We start from the raw sequence: 18,255 nt of genomic DNA, 5'->3' as shown, positions 1-18,255 counted from the left end.
AATCTCCCAAATGCTTTCCATAATGCCAGTGCCCATTTTTTTTAAAGATGAGTATAACATTTGCTCACTTTTCAACTGAAAGGAACTTCTGTCCTTCACAGTTTAAAAGAAAAATTCCAAAGCTTGAGTTTTACCTGCATGCCATTAGGGCTGGCTCCCTTACATGCAACTGGCTTTCACAGATTCTCTGTAGGCTTTTGGCCCCTGCTCTAGTCTGGCTTTAACTTTTCCTATACAACTGGATCTTGATTGTTTTACAGTTCACATCTGATATTTTTCTGGAGAGACTCGTAGACACATGATGACCTCACTTTTACTGTCCTCTGGAGCATTCCTTCCTGTGGTGGACATTGACTTGGGCCTCCCCCTCCACCAGTGCTGGGTCCCGGCCTTGCTCTGCTGCTGCTGAAGCAGCTTCTGTAACACTTGGACCCCAAGAGGCAAGAGGCCCAAGGAGCTGGGCAAAGGCATCGGGGCTCAGAATATTAAGGTCTGGGTTTGAAGGATGTTTTTGTTTGTTTTGATACCTTCTGCATTCCTTGCCAGTTCCATCCTCCTTTCAGCAGTAGTACTCTTCATTTCCATCATACACTCTGCTATTTCTTTATAAACATCTTGAGTACCCTGGCTTAATTTCCTCCATTTTAAACATTTCCATTTGCCCTTCGGCTCTCAGTGAAGCCCTAAGATGACTCAGCTTGTTTCCTGACTAATTGGCTTCCACCCTGCTAGTTTTTTTATTAACTTGCAAAACGACCCTTTTGAATGGCAGTGCTGGATTACTTGGTGTGATGGCAAACTTTATGTGTCAACCTAGCTAGGTCATGGTACCCATACATTAGATTGGCCAAACACTAGTCTACATGTTGGCATGAAGACATTTTGTAGATGTGATTAACATTTAAATCAGTAGACTAGATTTTTACAGACTGCCTCATGGAATTTCTTGTAGTTCTCCTTGTCTTCTGCCAGCTCAGAGAATAGCTCAAGGCACTTATTAACAATGTTTTTTCAAATGACTTTTAAGATTTTGCTCTGCTTAAGCATTTCTCAAGAGATGTTGAGGGGGCAGATACTGAGAGTCAACCAAACCATGAATAAAGTTAAGAAACTCTTGTATCAACTCATCACAGCTGTCCATGATGAACACACGATGAACAGTTTGATGTTGTTCTTTTTCTTCTTCTCAAAGAGGTCAAAGGGAGCCCATTGAGGGATGAGTAGCAATGTTCTGAATTCCAACTGACCGTCTACAGAGAAATGCTTGACTGCCAAGTGGTCTTCCCAGTTATTGATGAGACTCTTGTAAAATTCTCCACATTCCTCCTGGGTGACATCATGAGGGTTTCTGGTCCAAATGAACTTGGTCTTGTTTACCTCTTCCTGATCAATGTATTTCTCTTTAATTTTCTGGTCTTCTTTTTCTTACTCTTACTGCTGTTATCTGAGCCAACATTTTCAATCTTGAGCCTTTCCTCAGCATCTTTATTTTTCTCTTCTTTCTCACCTTTCTCTTCTTTTGCCTCATCATCATGGGTTTCCTTCTCATTCCTTCCCCCAGATAAGGAGTGATGGGATAGCTTATGAACCATGAGTACTTCTTCACTACTTCTTTGACTTGTCTCTCTTCTAAGTACTCTATCTGGTCTCCTTAAGGTGGAGGATCATTTTGGTACCCCTGACGGTGGGCTCACTGGGGTCAGCACATACAGTGGAGGAAGACTCTCAGGCATACTGTTCATCAGCATTGTGATGTGTGATCACAGTCACTTTCTCTGCCACCAGGTAGGCAGACTAAAAACCAAACTGCTCAATCTTGGAGACTTGGCAATGGTTCCCAAATTATTTATGACATCATCCTTGGTCAAGGCAATGCCTGTGTCCACCAAAGTTAGGGTGCATTCCTGAGAGTTGAAGATGATGTCAATTTTCATCTCTTTACTGCTGTTCAACTCAAGAAAGTCTGTCAGGCTCTCAGCAAATTTTGTTTAATGCATTAAATCCATTAGAGATTGACTCCTGAAGAAAAATTTTCTGGTTGGCATAGAAGGTATTGATGTTGAGATACATGAATTGGGCAACTTATGCCTGAAAAGCAAACTTCTCCACCTTTTCCTTTCCATGGTACACTTCCTCAGGCATCTTGAAAGGAAAGGGCCACAAGTACTAGAGAGCAGAGTGGGCCAGGACTGTCCAACTTGCACGTGGCATCAAGCCTGAGCAGGGATAATTGTTAATTCCCAAGCCATAAGGTTCCAGATCTTCAACTGACCTCATGATGGATCAGCCTCTTATACCTTACAATTTGAGCTATGGGATCTTACAGCAGAGTCCACCAGTGCCCACCCCTTCCCTGGGGCTAAGTCTTCAACATGCCTGAGTTTTGCTTGCAAACTTGAGGCTGATGAATACTACCAGGCCGACCATCCCTGATGTTCTTAGTCACTATCTGGAAGCCTCCCTAAGATGGGAGAGAAGGGAGGAGGTGCTTGAAGGGGCACTCTGCGTGCTCGGCTGAGAAGTCTGAGCTGTATCCTAGGAGATGTTCAGGTATCATTGAGGGTTTTCATCACAGTATCATCATCTCTGGTTTTTATAACTGCTGTGACCCAAGTGAAGGTCTACAAATACCTTGTTCATACATTCCTTGCATTCTCATTGCAATATTTCAATAAGGAATAATGTCATTAGCTATTTTTCTTTTTTACAAACAGTCACTATCTGACAAGAATTTAACTTAGAATGACCAAATCTGAGTCAGAGGCTGCTTAAGTTACTTCCTTATTTCTCGGAGCTGAGTCCTGTGAACATGTCCTCAGCCTACTGGAAGGGGCATGGCCAGAGGGGTAGGCATGGAGGGAGACACACATCCCGGTGCTGGTTGACAAGGGCTCAGAAAAGCTTGTCTCTGGAAGTTCCAGGTCTGCAAGTGGGAAAAAAGAATACCTACAAGAAATACAATTGCCTTCACTCATAAACCTTCGTTCTTGGGAAACCCGTCAGAGTTCTGAAAACAACTTCATCCTGGTTCAGTAAAACTCATTTTCTCAACAGCAGAGAAAGAGTAAACAAATTTGCTCATCACCTCTCCCTTCTTTTCCATTCTAAGGTAGCCTGGATAGGAAAGCTTTTCTTCCATGGCCTGAAGATGCTGATGCCACAGCACTAGAGGAGCCACAAGTTCCTAAATTCCAGACTCCCTTGCCAAAGCTTCTCCATCCGCTTGTGGCATCAGTGCCAAAGGGGCATGTGACACGCGGAGATCCATCTAAAATTGGTCCGACTATTTTAATAATATTAATATTGTGTAATATGAATAACAACAAGAATAATAGTAACTACTTATAGAGTGCTTTCTCAGAACCAGGCATGGTGCCGGCACTAAGCTTTTGACTGCATTATTCCATCAGGGATATATTATTATTTCAATTTTCCAGATGAAAAAACTGAAGCTCAGAAAGGTTAACAACTGTTCAAGGATCCACACCTAGTAGTACATGGTTGGAGAAATGGTTCTTAAGTCTATTGAAAAGCAATGTGGTCTCCAGCAGGAGCTATGGCTGCCAAAGGATGAAAGTCGCTGGGGTGAACCCAGAGGATAAAGCAGTTGGCTCCTATGCACCAGGTCTAGATAGGTGTCTTCCAGAATAGCAGTGGCTCTAGACACTCAGTATCTCCAAGGTCACCCCAGTGTAGGCCTAAACTTCCTGAGCCTTGAGGTATCCTTGACCTCATCTCAGAGTTTCCTAGGCCATAGGCTGCTTCTGAAACTCAGTCCTTGCAACTGCTACCCCAGTTCACCTTAGTGATGCTCATTAGACATAGCGTTCCCAACACATCTCTTCACTCTGGCAATGTAAGTCTAGGACTGTTTAGGAATGGTAAGCATGGGAGGGGTGGTAAGGAACTGCTTCTTAATCCTCTTGTCCTTCATTTTTGATCTTTCTCCACATCTTTCACTGTGATCCAATGAGATGTCTAGATAGCCTGGTGTCCACAACCCTAGACCTCTAGGGGAAAATGGTTTGCTCTGAATGGCTAGGACAGGAACCATTCACAATTGCAGGTCAAATCAATGCATGGCCAGTGAAGGCACACTTTTCTGGCACATTCCTGTGCAATGTGTATTTTCGTGAAAAGAAGAGGTGGGAAGATGTACTGTTAGGTGAAGTTTGCTCCCACACCCTTTTAGTACTACTGTTTCAGTGACACCAGTGGGGAGAATATGACAACAATTTCAGAACAAAAGCAGACAGTATCGTCTTGCCCTGGCAAGACATAGACATAGAGTCCCTGCCTGGAGTTACTGGCAAAAAGAAACAGTAGGATCTGAGACCCATGGCCGTGGAGATCCAAGGAAAACCAGACGTTTACCCAGGAACCAAATGATTCATCGCAGGAACATTGTCCATTTGCTCAGCTTCCTGCTTCCATCCCTTATCCCTAAACAGCCCTAGACTTACTTTGCCAGACTGAAGAGAATGGGTTAGGAATGCTATGTCTGATGAGCATCCCTAAGGTGAACTGGGGTAGCAGTTGCAAGGACTGAGTTTCAGAAGCAGTCTATGGCCTAGGAAACCTGAGAGGAGGTCAAGGATACCATGGGGCTTAGCAAGTTTGGGCCCACTCTGGGGAGTGCTGCAGGTGCTAATGGAGGTTATCGGTGCATGGATCAAAAGGGAGATGCCATGAAAAGGAAACACACGTAGGGCATCTGAGGACAGAGTGCGCTTCTCTGTTCTTTGGCTCTTTGCATTCCTTTGCAGCCTTTCAGAGCTCTGTAGCCTGGCAGGTGTGCTAGGCCTCCTGTCTAGGCCAAGAGGTTGCTGAATTCATGGTTCATTTTCCTTTTGCAGGTAAGATTATTGTGAGAGAGGGTCTTTTTGTCTTTTTGGTCGTTAGGTTTAAAATCCAAATGAATCGCAATGTTTGTTAGGTCTTTAGATTATGTTGGTTTTGGGAAAGACCCATTTCAATGTGGGTATTTGAGTGGAATTATCGTTTCTGCCTATGTGCTATGAAAATTTTCTACTTTCAGAACCTGTGTTTAGAACTCAGTGTGAAAAACCAGCCAACACACACACCACACAGTGCTCAGAGAGTTTTCCGACAGAACAATAAATGGCCCAGAGCTAAGTTGAAAGCAGTGTGGTGCTATGAAACAAGGGAAATTAGAAATCACCATCTGATTCAAAGTTTGAAGTCACAGTATGATTTGGTTACAGGTGGCACCAGCTATTGTGATGTTAGCATGGTTGAGAAATTGCCATAGCATTCCTACCCAATTTCATGAATAATGCAACCTCTCTTTTGGGCCACTTGGAAGACTTCCAGCAAAAATGTAGCCCTTGTCAGTTCCTAGGAGCATGATTGTGCTCATAAAGAGATTAAAATTCAGCCAATAAAACATCTAGAGAAAATAAATCAAGTAAAATCCTTCTTTTTTATTCATTTGTAAATGTTTGATTCGAAGTCAGGGTTTTCGGAAATGTGGTTTGCAGACCTCCTGCATCAGAATCACCCTGTGAATCTTCTGGGCTTCACTACAGCTGGGAATCTGAATCCCCATTGAGAGTCTGGAGAGTGATAGGTAATAGATTGCTCAGGTGATCTGGGGACATCTTCAAGTTTGAGAACAGCCCCTAGAGTAGTTGATCACTGCACAGCCCAAACATCTGTGCCTCACAAAACTTGCCAGTGGACTCAAGCTTTCTTCCTGGCCTGAAATGTATAGAGTTAGAGCCATTAATCTCAGTTAATTCAATTCATCAAGCGTTTATTGAGGAATATCTGTGTGCTGTCAAGGATACAAGCATAGGTAGGGCCTAGTTCTTGTCCTCACTAATCTTATAATCTAAGAAGAAGAATCAGACAAATGCAGAAATAAACACAGTTCCAGGCAGAAAATGATGCGCTCTTTCAGAAGAGAGATCTCTACCAAGTACCAGAAGTTCGGAGAAAGGGTCCCCACTCTGCAGAGAAGACTAGGAAAGTTGTAGATTTTGAGACAGGCCTTCAATGATGGGTAGAATTTCACAAGCGGAGATGCAGGGTACATTGGGATTACGTGAAGAAAGAATGATGAGAGAACAGGTATGGAACCACAGATTAGTAGATTTGAGCTAGTTCAGGGCTATCTCATGACTGCCTGGAATACTGGGTAGTCTTTTTTTTTAATCGAGATATAATTCATTTATAAAACTCATCTTTTTTAAGTGTACAATTCAGTAATTTTAGTGTATTCACAGACTGTGCAACTATCAACACTAATTCAGAACATTTTTATGATCCCTAAAACAAATCCAGCCCTACTGGCAATCATTCCCTATTCTCCCCTCCCCCAGGCCCTGGCAATCACTAATCTACTTTCTCACTACATGGATTGGGCAGATGATTTGCACATAATTAAATAGGGTGTAGAGAACTATTAATGATTTTAATTGAGGTAAAATTTGCGTACAGTTAAATGCACAGATTTTAAGGGTACAATTCAATGAGTTTTGACAACGTATACACTCATCTTACTGATTCTCCAAAATAAAGAACATTTTTTTCACCCTAGAAAGTTCCCTTGTGGGCCCCTTTAGCCAATTCATGCTCACAGGCAATCATTATCCTGATTTTTGTCATCACAAATTAGTTTTGTTTTTTCTCAAACTTTATATAAATGGAAGCACACAGTATATACTCTTTTGTGTCTGGCTTCTGTTTCTCAGAATATTATTTGGAGATTCATTCATGTCGTGTGTGTCAATGGTTCATTCTTTTTTGTTGCTAAACAGTATGAGTGTGCCACATTTTACCTCTGTTTCTGTTGATGGACATTTGAATTGTTTCCAGTTTATGAGCACTTGTGAACCAAGCAGCTGTAAACTTTCTCATGCATGTCTCTTTGTGGACATACGCTTTCCTTTAGGGGTAAATACCTAGGAATGGAATTGTTGATCTGCAAGCTACTGCTTTTGTCTTGTTTTTTGGCAAGAATGTGATCCACCGGACTGAACTTTGAGAAAATGAATGCAACAGCAGTATACAGTGAAAATTACGATTGGAAGTTAGGAAAATCAGGAGGAATGATGTCCTTTGTGATTGGGAGTCAGCTTATATGGAACTTGGAAAATGAGTGGATATGAGCAGGCAGTGGAAACAGAAGTTTCAACAACAGCTATTTATTTGGTGTCTACTCTCCAAGGGATTCTTAGGTTCCAGGCAGTCTGGCGGGTGGCATGATGGACTCATTTTTATTGGTGAGAAAGATAAATATTCTGGTTTTGGACAAGAAGATGGATCACTGTCCCCAAAAGTCCATTTCTCAGCACTTCCCCAAGTGCCTGGCACAGAGTGTTAGTGGAATGAATGAACTACTAACAGTCATTTGATACTTAGGAAGAACGAAAGGGCATCGGGGAGAGTGGGTGGGCTGAGGCAGCAGCTCATACACCAGAAATTAGCCCACTTACGGGACTGGTTGATTAGATTAGTTACTTGTGTAATGAGGTGGAGAATTTTATTCATCAGAAATTCTCCTCTAGAATTGCTCCCAAGAAAATCAGTTGGAGTGTGCCTCGTGGTTCTCCCTCCCTCTCCCAGCCCTTCCCCAGGGAATCTTTTGGAGCTCTTGAGACATGTTTATTTTAAAAGTATATATATGGACACCACAGAGCACAAGAAGGGTGTTGAATTCAAATTTAAGAAATGTGGAGTGGGTTTTCTTCATTACTATGCTGACTGTGAACAACTTTAATAATCTATTTCTCAGTTTTCTTATCTGTAGAATGGGAATAATCATAATAAAATCTGTTTATTTTCTCATAAATAAGTAGATTTGAAATCAGAAGAAATTTTAAATGCTAAAATGTTTTGAAAAAGGTAGGCTCCCCATCACTTTCCAAATAATGAAATAACCTACAACATTTTCAGCTTGTCTTTCAAGGTTTTCTTTGTCCAGTGGTCCAAACTAGTTTATTCTCTCACTATTCTCTCCACTGACAACTGGCTGGACATTAGCTGTGGCCAGACATGTCCTGGTGCTCACCCACAGAGACATGCTCCATTGTAGGCTCTGCTCCATCGTAGCCTCTGCCTGGACCCATGAAATCCTTCCCAAGCTCCGTCATTCACATTAACTCTTTCATGGAGTCTCCTTAGAATACCTTCCTCTTCTGCTTTAGCACCCAGATTATAGCAGAAGTCACCTGTCCCTGAGGTTGAAATAAAATTGACTCAACCCAATCCCACAAGAATTGCAACACATCCTCTCTCCATTTCATCACGTTCTGGGGAACTGCAGACTCATGGGCACTTAGGCTCCAAGTCACTTCTCTCTCTAAAACTGTAAACTCTCTGTGTCTCACCTTCTGTGGCCCTTTCTTCTCTCAGCAGATATGGGAGTCACCCCACCTCCCTTTTTTGTAATTCCCACCACACAAACCTCTCAGAGGAGGAGACATTTGTGTGTAAAGTTTACTAACAAGTTGACGCAGTGAAGGGAGGTGTACAGTACTACACTACAACATGGATGCATAATATTAAATCTTATACATCCTTCATCGTAAAGTTCTTTGGCTTCCCTGCTACAAGACTATCTCATGGCTATTCTTCCCCATGGCCAGAGCCTCTGTCCTGTCCCCACTCCCCATCTTTCTTCCTCCTTCCCTCTCTTCTTTGCTTTCTGTTTCTTAACCCCAAATCCTCTAGCTCATTCTTTGTTTCATTGTCTCCTTCCAGATGTCAGTTTTAGGGTCTTGCCTTCACTCCTGGAAGGGTTTGTCAAGGCTTTTGGTATTTTTTTTTCCTAAAGAAAAATGGTTGTCTCTTTAAAATGTATTTGCTAGATTTTAAAATATTTTTTCCAGTTTTATTGAATGATGCTATTTATGATTATGTCTTACAGCTCCTTCTGGTTGTATGCTCCCCTCAGGGCAGATTTATCTGTGATTCGTCTCAGAGTTTAAACCCAATGCCTTGTATGTAGTACAGCCTCAGTGTTAAATGAATGAATAAAAAGATGGTATTTTCTATATAACCCCAGAAAAGGCAAAGTGGAAGAAACAGAAGCACCAGGTTTCCATGTTAGGATACTAATACGATTCAATCACCACTGGAAGAGATCAATACAGGGGCCAGAGGGCTGCTCCTGAACTCACCCTGACCCTAACGAGCAGGTGAATGCTGGGGCCAAGGTTGATGCAGGCTTTGTGCTGTGCCTGTTCCCCGGGAAATGAGTTTGCAGCGCTGATTCTTTTCAGGGAGGCTGCTGACCTTCAGTTGAATGGTAACAATTTATGACCATTATCAATGAGAACTAGAACTGTTCCTGTGACCTGTGGCATTTGTCCTCCCCATGCCATATGTAACCCTTCAGATCAGATTACCTTCAGTGAAATCAGAATTGTCACCAAGAGGACAAATTCAAGGCAGAATTACAAAAACCAGCTGATTGGAAGTATGAAACATATATTTTATTATGAATGCTCTGCCATTCATCAGACTAAAATGTGGGAAAGAGAAGACTATGGCTTGGGCATCGATGAAAGAGGCTATCCAACAAGTAAAATGCTCTTGAAATTGTCATTGAACATAGCAGTTCTTTAGATCCTGAAATTAAACATAGCATTAATATTTGTAGGGCTTTATAGTTCACTAGAGAATTCAAAAGATGCATGATCTCACTAAATCCTCACAATAAGCTCGTAAAGATCATTACCACTCCCATTCCACAGATAAAGGAACCAAGACCCACAGCGGCCAATTTTCCCATGTTTAGGAACATACCTAGGAAATGGCAGAGCTAAAATTAGAAGCTTGTCTTCTGATTTCAATTTTTATTTATTTTTCCATCACATCATGCTACCTTGCCTGCAACATAACTGCAGAATCTTGACCATATATTGCATGCTTATAGTTCTGGGACATAAGACTCTATAGTGTATAAAATCATTTGCTTAAATCAGTGATGCAATGGGCTTAGTTACCAGTAATAAAGTTGTATGCTTAAAAGTAATGGTTTGAGTCAATAAATAATTTTGCTATTCTGTACATCAGTTTTGACTCATTAGTTGGAGTGAGCAAACCTGGAGTGTATAACATCTGATTCAAGATATGCACACAGGGTTTTAGAAAGCTGGAAGAGAAAAAAGTGGGATGTACTTTCTCTTCCAGCTCCAGGCACTTCTTCCCTACTTCACCAGGCTGCAATGGTCAGCATGGCATGACAGGTAAGGTCCTATGTTTTGGAGTCTAACTGGTGTGGGTGTCCTGCCTCTTCCATCCACTTTGCACAAGTTGCTTATCCTCTCTAAGTTTCAGTTTCCTTTTCCTCATCTGAAGAATGGAATCTGTTAGGATTCTTTGATTGCAAGCAACAGAAACAGATTCACTTTTGCCAAAAAGAGTAATGTATTAGGATGATCTTAGTTCTCTCCCAGAAACAAAGGAAAAGGCCTTGCAAAGAATGGAAACTAGGCAACTCCATGGATCAAGACGACAGAAGACATATATTCTCCTCAACATTCTGACACCAGAATGACTCCACCCTAACCATTTGTCATTCTGGGTTCTCACAGGGTAAGCTTGATTGGCCTACCTTGAGTCATGTGTCCCCACTTTGGTAGGAAGGAGGGGTAGGGGATTTTGCCTGACAGGCTCCAGAACCACAGGGACTGGGGCAGAGGCAACTACTCAAAGAAAAATTGGAATGCTGCTTTGAAAAAAGAGGAAGACAAAAGCAAAAAACAAACAAAAAATATCCCAGAGATTTAAATGGGAATTTTTAAAAATAATACTTCATAGGACTGTTTTTAGGATTAAAGATGTAATAAATTTAAAGTGCTTAGCACAATATCTGACACACGGTGGGCGCTTGATAAATATTTAGCAATAAATAGTTGTTCAACTGGAACAGAGGTGAGCTGAGAAGGAATATGAATAATGAAGGAGAAAATAAATAAAGAAAAGGATTCAACAGGTGGCTTGGCAGGGCAAAGAACAGACCTCCTCCTTCCCCTGATACCATGACCACCCCTAAAATACCATGAAATCTGTAGTGAATGCTTTTAATTATTTGAACATTCTGTTTTGTATAAAGAATGCCAAGAATGCTAACTGCACAGACACCAGTAAATGGTCACAACCAGAGGCTGTTTCACCCACTAAACTGAATAACAGATACATAGGTACATCTGTATAGAAACAAATGGCAATAAAGATGAAGTATAAATGATTCATTTTCAGAAAATTCAGTTTTAACCATCTGAGGAGTGGAAATAATATTTTATAATTATTATGATGAAATCATTTAAAAATTACAGTAAAATAGTTTTCACTTATTCCTGTGCAACATGAGTGAAATGTATTGGCAATAAACAATTATACTGTGATATTTCTGCATACCACACTAACTGCAATGAACGTTAATATTTATATGTTACTGATATTCTCACTGACCAGGCCAGATTTGGTCCCTCGATCCTCATTTCTCAATTCCTAGAGACATAAATGGGAGTTGCAAGTGAGTATCTGAAGACACATTTTCAACTGCTGTAGTTTGTCATTCTTATAGTTTATATCCCGAAAGCTTCATAACCATGACAAATCAGCTCTCACTCTGGAAATGGTCTTAAACAAGTTGGAAGCCATAAACCTATAGACAGTGCCAAATGTATCTGAACAATCACTCACCTTAATGGTGAAAACGTGGCTCTATTATTTCTAAAATCGCGAAGTATTTAAATTATGATTTGAACAAAACAACGATACCTATGTATATATCAAATCAAACGGACACAGCTTCAGACGTTTACATTGGGACTACTTTGTTTGATACTAGGGAATACAAGTCTCTTTTGGTTCTTATGTGTGTATGTAAATCTTGACATTTCTTTAGAATCTTAAAACAGAATAGACTTAAGGCATCTCAGTTATAAGCCTTTTCCCTCAAAGTGTCCCATTCTCTACTAAGAGAACCTGCCTTTGGGGATTAGGTAATGCCTACAAAATTTTAAACGACTTAGACTTCAGAAATGTATTCTTCATCCGTGCTCACTTCATTTACAGGAATAACAGGCTAGGAACTTTACAAAACTTTTTTTTTTTTTTTTTTTTTTTTAACAGTCCTTGAATGCTCTCAATGAGTGGAGGACTTCTATTTTTAATTTTAACAGGCCAGGTGCTGTGGCTTATGCCTGTAATCTCAGCACTTTGGGAGGCCAAGGTGGGCGGACCTCTTGAGGCCAGGAGTTCGAGACCACCCTGGCCAACATGGTGAAACCCCATCTCCACTAAAAATACAAAAATCATCCGGGCATGGTGGCAGAAACCTGTAATCCCAGCTACTCGGGAGGCTGTGGCAGGAGAATTGCTTGAACCTGAGAAGCAGAGGTTGCAGTGAGCCGAGATTGCGCCACTGCACTCCAGCCTGGGTGACAGAGAGAGGCTCTGACACAAAAAAAGAAAGAAAGAAAGAAAAAGAATACGTGTTGTTAACTTGAAGTACTTTTTATAATTGATATTACATGGTATCTCTCTAACTTAGTAAATTGCATTATTTTATTTAGGGAAAGGCAGGACCACACTATGTGGTTTTAGAGAACTAAAAACAGGAAAATATGTTTACTTGTTATTGAAGTTTGAACGTGTGTCTTGGTGCTAATATTATATTTCTAAAGTGGTGAGGATTTAAAAAACTCATTCCTGTTGACTGATTTTTAATGAATTTGCAATTGAGTATTTTTGTTGGGGTCCACAACATACTTGCTGTATGGGACACTTACATGTGCCACCTAGCATCCTTAGAGAGAATAAAGTTCCCAAAATATTGAGCCCATTGCACTGCTCCAGCCCAGCTCTTAAAATTCTGGTCAGCATCTCCCAGTCAGATACGGAAAAGTATCAAGGCATCTTGGCAAAGTGACAGCAAATTAGTGGCTTATAGATAAATACATGCTTGTCATTACCTGCAAGTAATAACGTACAGGGTACACAAACAGTACATCAAACCCTTTAAACCATTATTTGAGATTTTGCATGTCCAATATTGTCTTTTGAAATCAACCTTTTTTTCCTCTTGTCTATGGAGAATAAACATATAGAATATCTAAAAATAAATAGATATATAAAATTGTATCTTTTTTTTTTTTTTTTTTTTTTTACTATAAGTTCTGGGATACATGCGCAGAATGCGCAGGTTTGTTACATAGGTATACATGTGCTATGGTGGTTTGCTGCACCTGTCAACCCGTCATCTAGGTTTTAAGCCCCACATGCAATAGGTATTTGCCCTAATGCTGTCCCTCCCCTTGTCCCCCACCCCTCGACAGGCTCTGGTATGTGATGTTTCCCTCCCTGTGTCCATGTGTTCTCATTGTTCAACTCCCACTTATGAGTGAGAACAAATTTTATCTCTTTTTTAAAAAAGAAAGTATCTGAGGAGCTAAAATATCTGCTCTGAAGAATCACGGTCATATTCTTAATGGAGCTTGCCTCCTTATATTTTTCCACATTTAACATTTTCGATGGCCAGTGTCACAGTACCAAATGGCCCAATTGATAGGAAGTAAATATGCTCCCTTTATCTTATATACTATTAACATTTGATGTCATATTTAGCAAAAGGTAGCACTGAGTATGCACTCCATTGCCTATTCTAAGAAAAGTTTATAGTAGAACAACATAAAGTAGAAGCAGAGTGAGAGAGGAGAACTAAAAATTTCAAACCATTGTTTCCGAGACTTGAGTCATGCTTGGACGCATATGAAATAATTTTTAGAAACGATCATCAAAATGAAAACATACAATTTTAAAATTCTTCTACAATTTCCAGATCCCATAGACTTTACTTTGATAACTACATATTTAAACTATTCCAAGTGGATTAATTGAGCCCTATCATTACCTTTATTTTTCAACCTAGAAAGAAACATTACAAGAATACCTAGGTAACCCATTCGAAAGTTAAAGTATTCTTACAATTTGAAATTGTTTCCTAATTCTCGTATTGCAATTTCCCTCCTTTTGATATGTCTTTGGTGGCTATCTATGGTTTTCACTTTCTAGTTAGTAAACTATTTATATATTCTAGGATAATAATTAGGTTTCTTCAGGCTTGCCTATTCCTGGTAATAGTATCAGATCCTATCATCTTATTTAGGCTTCTATTCTTCTAAAATACCATCTCCCTTCCTTTCATTGAAACTCTCTTCCTAGTTTCCACTTCCCACCTTCCAGGTTGAAGAGTCCTAAACTAGAAGCAAGGTCTGCAGAGTAGGCAACCATCCGGGCTACCGTAATGCAGCCCTAGTGTTCTTTGCATGATCTTTATTGTGATTCTTTTAATGGCAGAAAAGTGATCCCACAAAATATTTGTGTGAAGCATCAATAAAGCTACATGAAAACAATCACTTTCTTTGTACGTGTAAGGTTGTCCACATAGCTGTGGGATGGTTCCTGGAGCTGTGGGTAAACCAGGTAAGTAGGGCGCTCTAGGGCCGGGCACCCACAGCCCTGTCTTGTGCATTCTGTGCAATCCCATTTTTATTTTTCATTGTGTAACTGACCTTTCCTGAGCAGCTTACTGCCATGGTCTGGTTATGACAAGATGTGCCACAGAAGTTAAAGATTGCTTGATTCCTAAAAACCTGCGTGTTTTGCCTTCTTTTCTGGTATAGTTAATGACTGACAGAACAGAAAACTTTATATAATGAGGCAGCATTACTGCCTAGGAAACATCCATCTCTTTCTGACTCATTGTGTAAAGTTTTCCTCACATTTAAAAAGGTCATTTCCTGTGCTCCCTATCTTCTTCAGCTGTGCGTCAGCCCACCCCGCCTGTCCTCATCATGTCTACTAACGGGTCCATGCGCTTCTGCTCCATGGGCCGCATCGCTGCTCCACATCAAGCATACATTTTTACACACTGTGAGGCCTGTCGATATGCTCTTCAATCTCATGGGTCTCTCTGCAATCTTTTAGCAGTCTGGACCAGCCACTGGCTTTTGCCCCACCTCTCGCTGTAAGGTGAGCACTCTGGACAGAGGACATATTCCTGGCTCAGCTACCTAGCAGAACTTTTAACCCTTCAAACCAGCATGACTTCAACTTTGTGGCATTCTGCACTTTCAAAACTGGTTTCAGATCCGTGCCAGTGTCAAAATAAGCATTTCATTTCTGACCTTCCGATGTTATTCTCCTCCAATGTATAGTCATTAGCATGGCTTGGTTGTGCTCCATGTTCAAAGCACTGTGTGTGTGTGATCAAAACAAGTTTCCACACACATAACATAGTATGGTCTCTGTACTTAAGCGTCAATCCGAAGTTTCCTTGGAAAAATACCCAACTTTGAATAGTTGACTTTGCTGTTAGGGTATCTGAGTTCAGATTGTGGCTCCACCACTGACTAACTAAGTGGCTTTTGCCAAATTTCTTAGGTGCCATCTCTGCCAGCCAGGTGCAATGAGTACCTGCCCTCAGGCTATCAGGAGGATTACATGAACTAATCATGCAAAGCTCTTAGAGTAACATTTGTCACTGAGAAAGCACTCAGTGATACGGGTGGTTACCAGACAGTATTTTTCTATCTGCCTCATGAAATGTGGATTTCTGCATCAGAGGAGTGGCCTATACAGGTTTACGTAGAAAAAAATATTTTTTCATCAGGGAGACAGTCTTGAAAAATGCACATTGCCTGCCGGTTTCATTGGAGAGCCTGTTGCTTGCTTGGAGCTGTCCTGTAGTCACAGCCCTGAAGGCTGACTTCCAGCTCACCCTGCATATGAATGAACAGGACAGCTGTCCAGAAGTAAAGTCTGTATCAGATTCCCCTGCCAATATAGTTTTTCAAAACATAGGATAGTGGTTTTTAAAATACATGGCAAGTTTGGCTTCTCACTCTGGGTGGGGTTTCTTCTTTAAACTGAGCATTTCTCTATCAACAGCATGCTTTGCAGCTGCCATTTCTGACTCCCTATGGATCCACATCCCATCCAGGCATAAAACCAGTGGGCCAATTTCTGGCCTGGGAGGGCTGTTCTAGTGGGTGAGGGAACTGTTCTTTTAAGGGCGGCTGCCACTTGAGAGTGCAAGTTCATTGTTGGCAGCCCCAGCTGTCCTTCATTAGGGTAATGACTGCAGACTGAGGGGAAGGCTCCCTGCCAAAGGTGACTCAGTGGAGAGTCAGATGCTGCCCACTCTCAGAGAATGCAGCTTCACAAAGGGCTGCTTAACCTGGACCTTGGCTTTCACAAGCCCAGGAGGGGAATTTTAGTTTCAAGTACTGTGATTGTTTTCACAGGCCCATAAAAGGGATCTTTGTCAGAGCCTAATCATTATCATAACGTTTGAGTGGCCACATAATTCCATTCCATTCTACAAATAACCAATGGTGTCAATTATGTACAGGACACGGAGCTGGGTCTTCAGGGAATTCAGAGAAACAAGACACGGTTCAAGCCCTCTAGTAGCTTACAATTTAGTAAGGAAGCTAAGACGAGTATAATCACCAATTATCCAAGCAAGTGTTCATTGGTTTTCTCTTATGTGCCTGGAAACAGGCCAGACAAGAAAAAGCAGATGCATAAAGCCAAGTCTCTGCCCTGCAAGAATGAAAGTAAAATAGGTGCCATGGTGATTTCTTTTATCGTTTAAGACTTTTTATTTTGAAATAATTTTAAACTTAGAGAAAAAGTAGAAGAGTACTCTTTGTTTACCTTTTACACAGATTTCCAGTTGTTAAGATTTTACCACAGTTGCTTTATCATTGTTTTCCTGTAAACTATGCATGTATATTTTTTTCTTTCCCATCTGAATCAGCTGAGAGTAAGCTGAAAACTTCTAAACATTTCACTGTATATTTCCTAAAAGACAAGGACACTTTCCCACCTAATCACAGAACAACCATCAGAATCAGTAAATTAACATAATAAATATTACTCTGTAATCCCAGGACCCCACTTAAATTTTACTAACTATTCCAATAATGTCTTTAAAGTGAGAAAAATTCCCTTTTAACTCATTATCCAATCCAGGATAACATATTACATTTTGTTGTCATCTTTTTGGACACTTCTTCAGTGTTTTCTTGTCTTTTGTGACCTTGATATTATTGAAGCATATTCAAGAGTTATTTTGTAGAGTGCCCCTCAATTGAGTCTGTCTGATGCTTTCTCAGGATTAGATTCAGGTTGTGTGTGTTTGACAGGAATACGTAAGGTAGTGTTGTATCCTTCTCTATCTATCATGGTAGAAAGGACACGATATCAATAAGTCCCATCCCTGGTTATGTTAACTCTGATCACTTGGGGAAGGTGGTGTTTGCCAGCATTCTCCACTGTGGAGTTATTATTTTTTTCTTTTGTAATTCATCCGTATTTTGTGAGAAGCTACCTTGCAATCATGTAGACATCTCATTCCATAAAACCTCTCAACTTGTTTTATCATCCTTGGATGACTCTTGCCTGAATAAAATACTACCATGATAGCTGCCAATTTTGATTTTTCTAATTTCATCATTACTTCGACATTCACTAGTTGGCATCCTACTGAAAGGAGGTGCTTTCTCTTTTCCCTCACGTATATTTATTCATTTTTATCAACAAGATGCGTGGATTTTCATTTTATTCAGTGGGTTATAATTCATTACACCATTATTTATTCTGATTCTCAAATTGTTCCACATTTGGCTAGTGGTAGCCCCTTAAAGCTGCAAACAACCATCACCAGAAAAGAAAAGAAGTTTAACTGGCTCATGGTTCTGTGAGCTATATAGGCTTCTACTTCTGAGGAGGACTTAGGAATCTCACAATTATGGTGGAAGGGTAGCAAACACATCTTCACATGGTAGCAGAAGAGAGAGCAAAGGCAGAGGTGCTGCACACTTCCCCACAGCTAGATCTTGTGAAAACTCTATCACGAAAACAGCAAGGAGGAAGTCTGCTCCTGTGATTCTGTCACCTCCCACCAGGCCCCTGCTTCAATGCTGGGGATTACAATTTGACACGAGATTTGGGTGGGGACACAGAGGCAAACCATATCATTCTACCCCTGGTCCCTCCCAAACCTCATGTCCTTGTCACATTTCAAAACACACTCATACCTTCCCAAGAGATCCCCAAAGTCTTAACTCATTCCATCATTAACTCTAAAGTCCAAGTCCAAAGTCTCATCTAAGACAAGGAAGTCCCTTCTGCCTATGAGCCTGTAAAATAAAAAACAAGCTACTTAGTTACTTTTAAGATATAATGGGGGTACAGGCATTGGGTAAA

General features: G+C 40.7%; 1 pseudogene; it reads right to left on the bottom strand.

Annotated features, from left to right (window-relative positions):
• Positions 1–1,119: 1,119 nt before the first annotated feature.
• LOC104658431 lies at positions 1,120–2,142 on the bottom strand (annotated as a pseudogene).
• Positions 2,143–18,255: the final 16,113 nt, after the last annotated feature.

Source organism: Rhinopithecus roxellana, chromosome 14, assembly GCF_007565055.1.
Source record: "Rhinopithecus roxellana isolate Shanxi Qingling chromosome 14, ASM756505v1, whole genome shotgun sequence".
In the NCBI taxonomy this organism is placed as follows: domain Eukaryota; kingdom Metazoa; phylum Chordata; class Mammalia; order Primates; family Cercopithecidae; genus Rhinopithecus; species Rhinopithecus roxellana.
The sequence above is the reverse complement of the archived record's forward strand: the minus strand, read 5'-3'. Positions and strand labels throughout refer to the sequence as shown.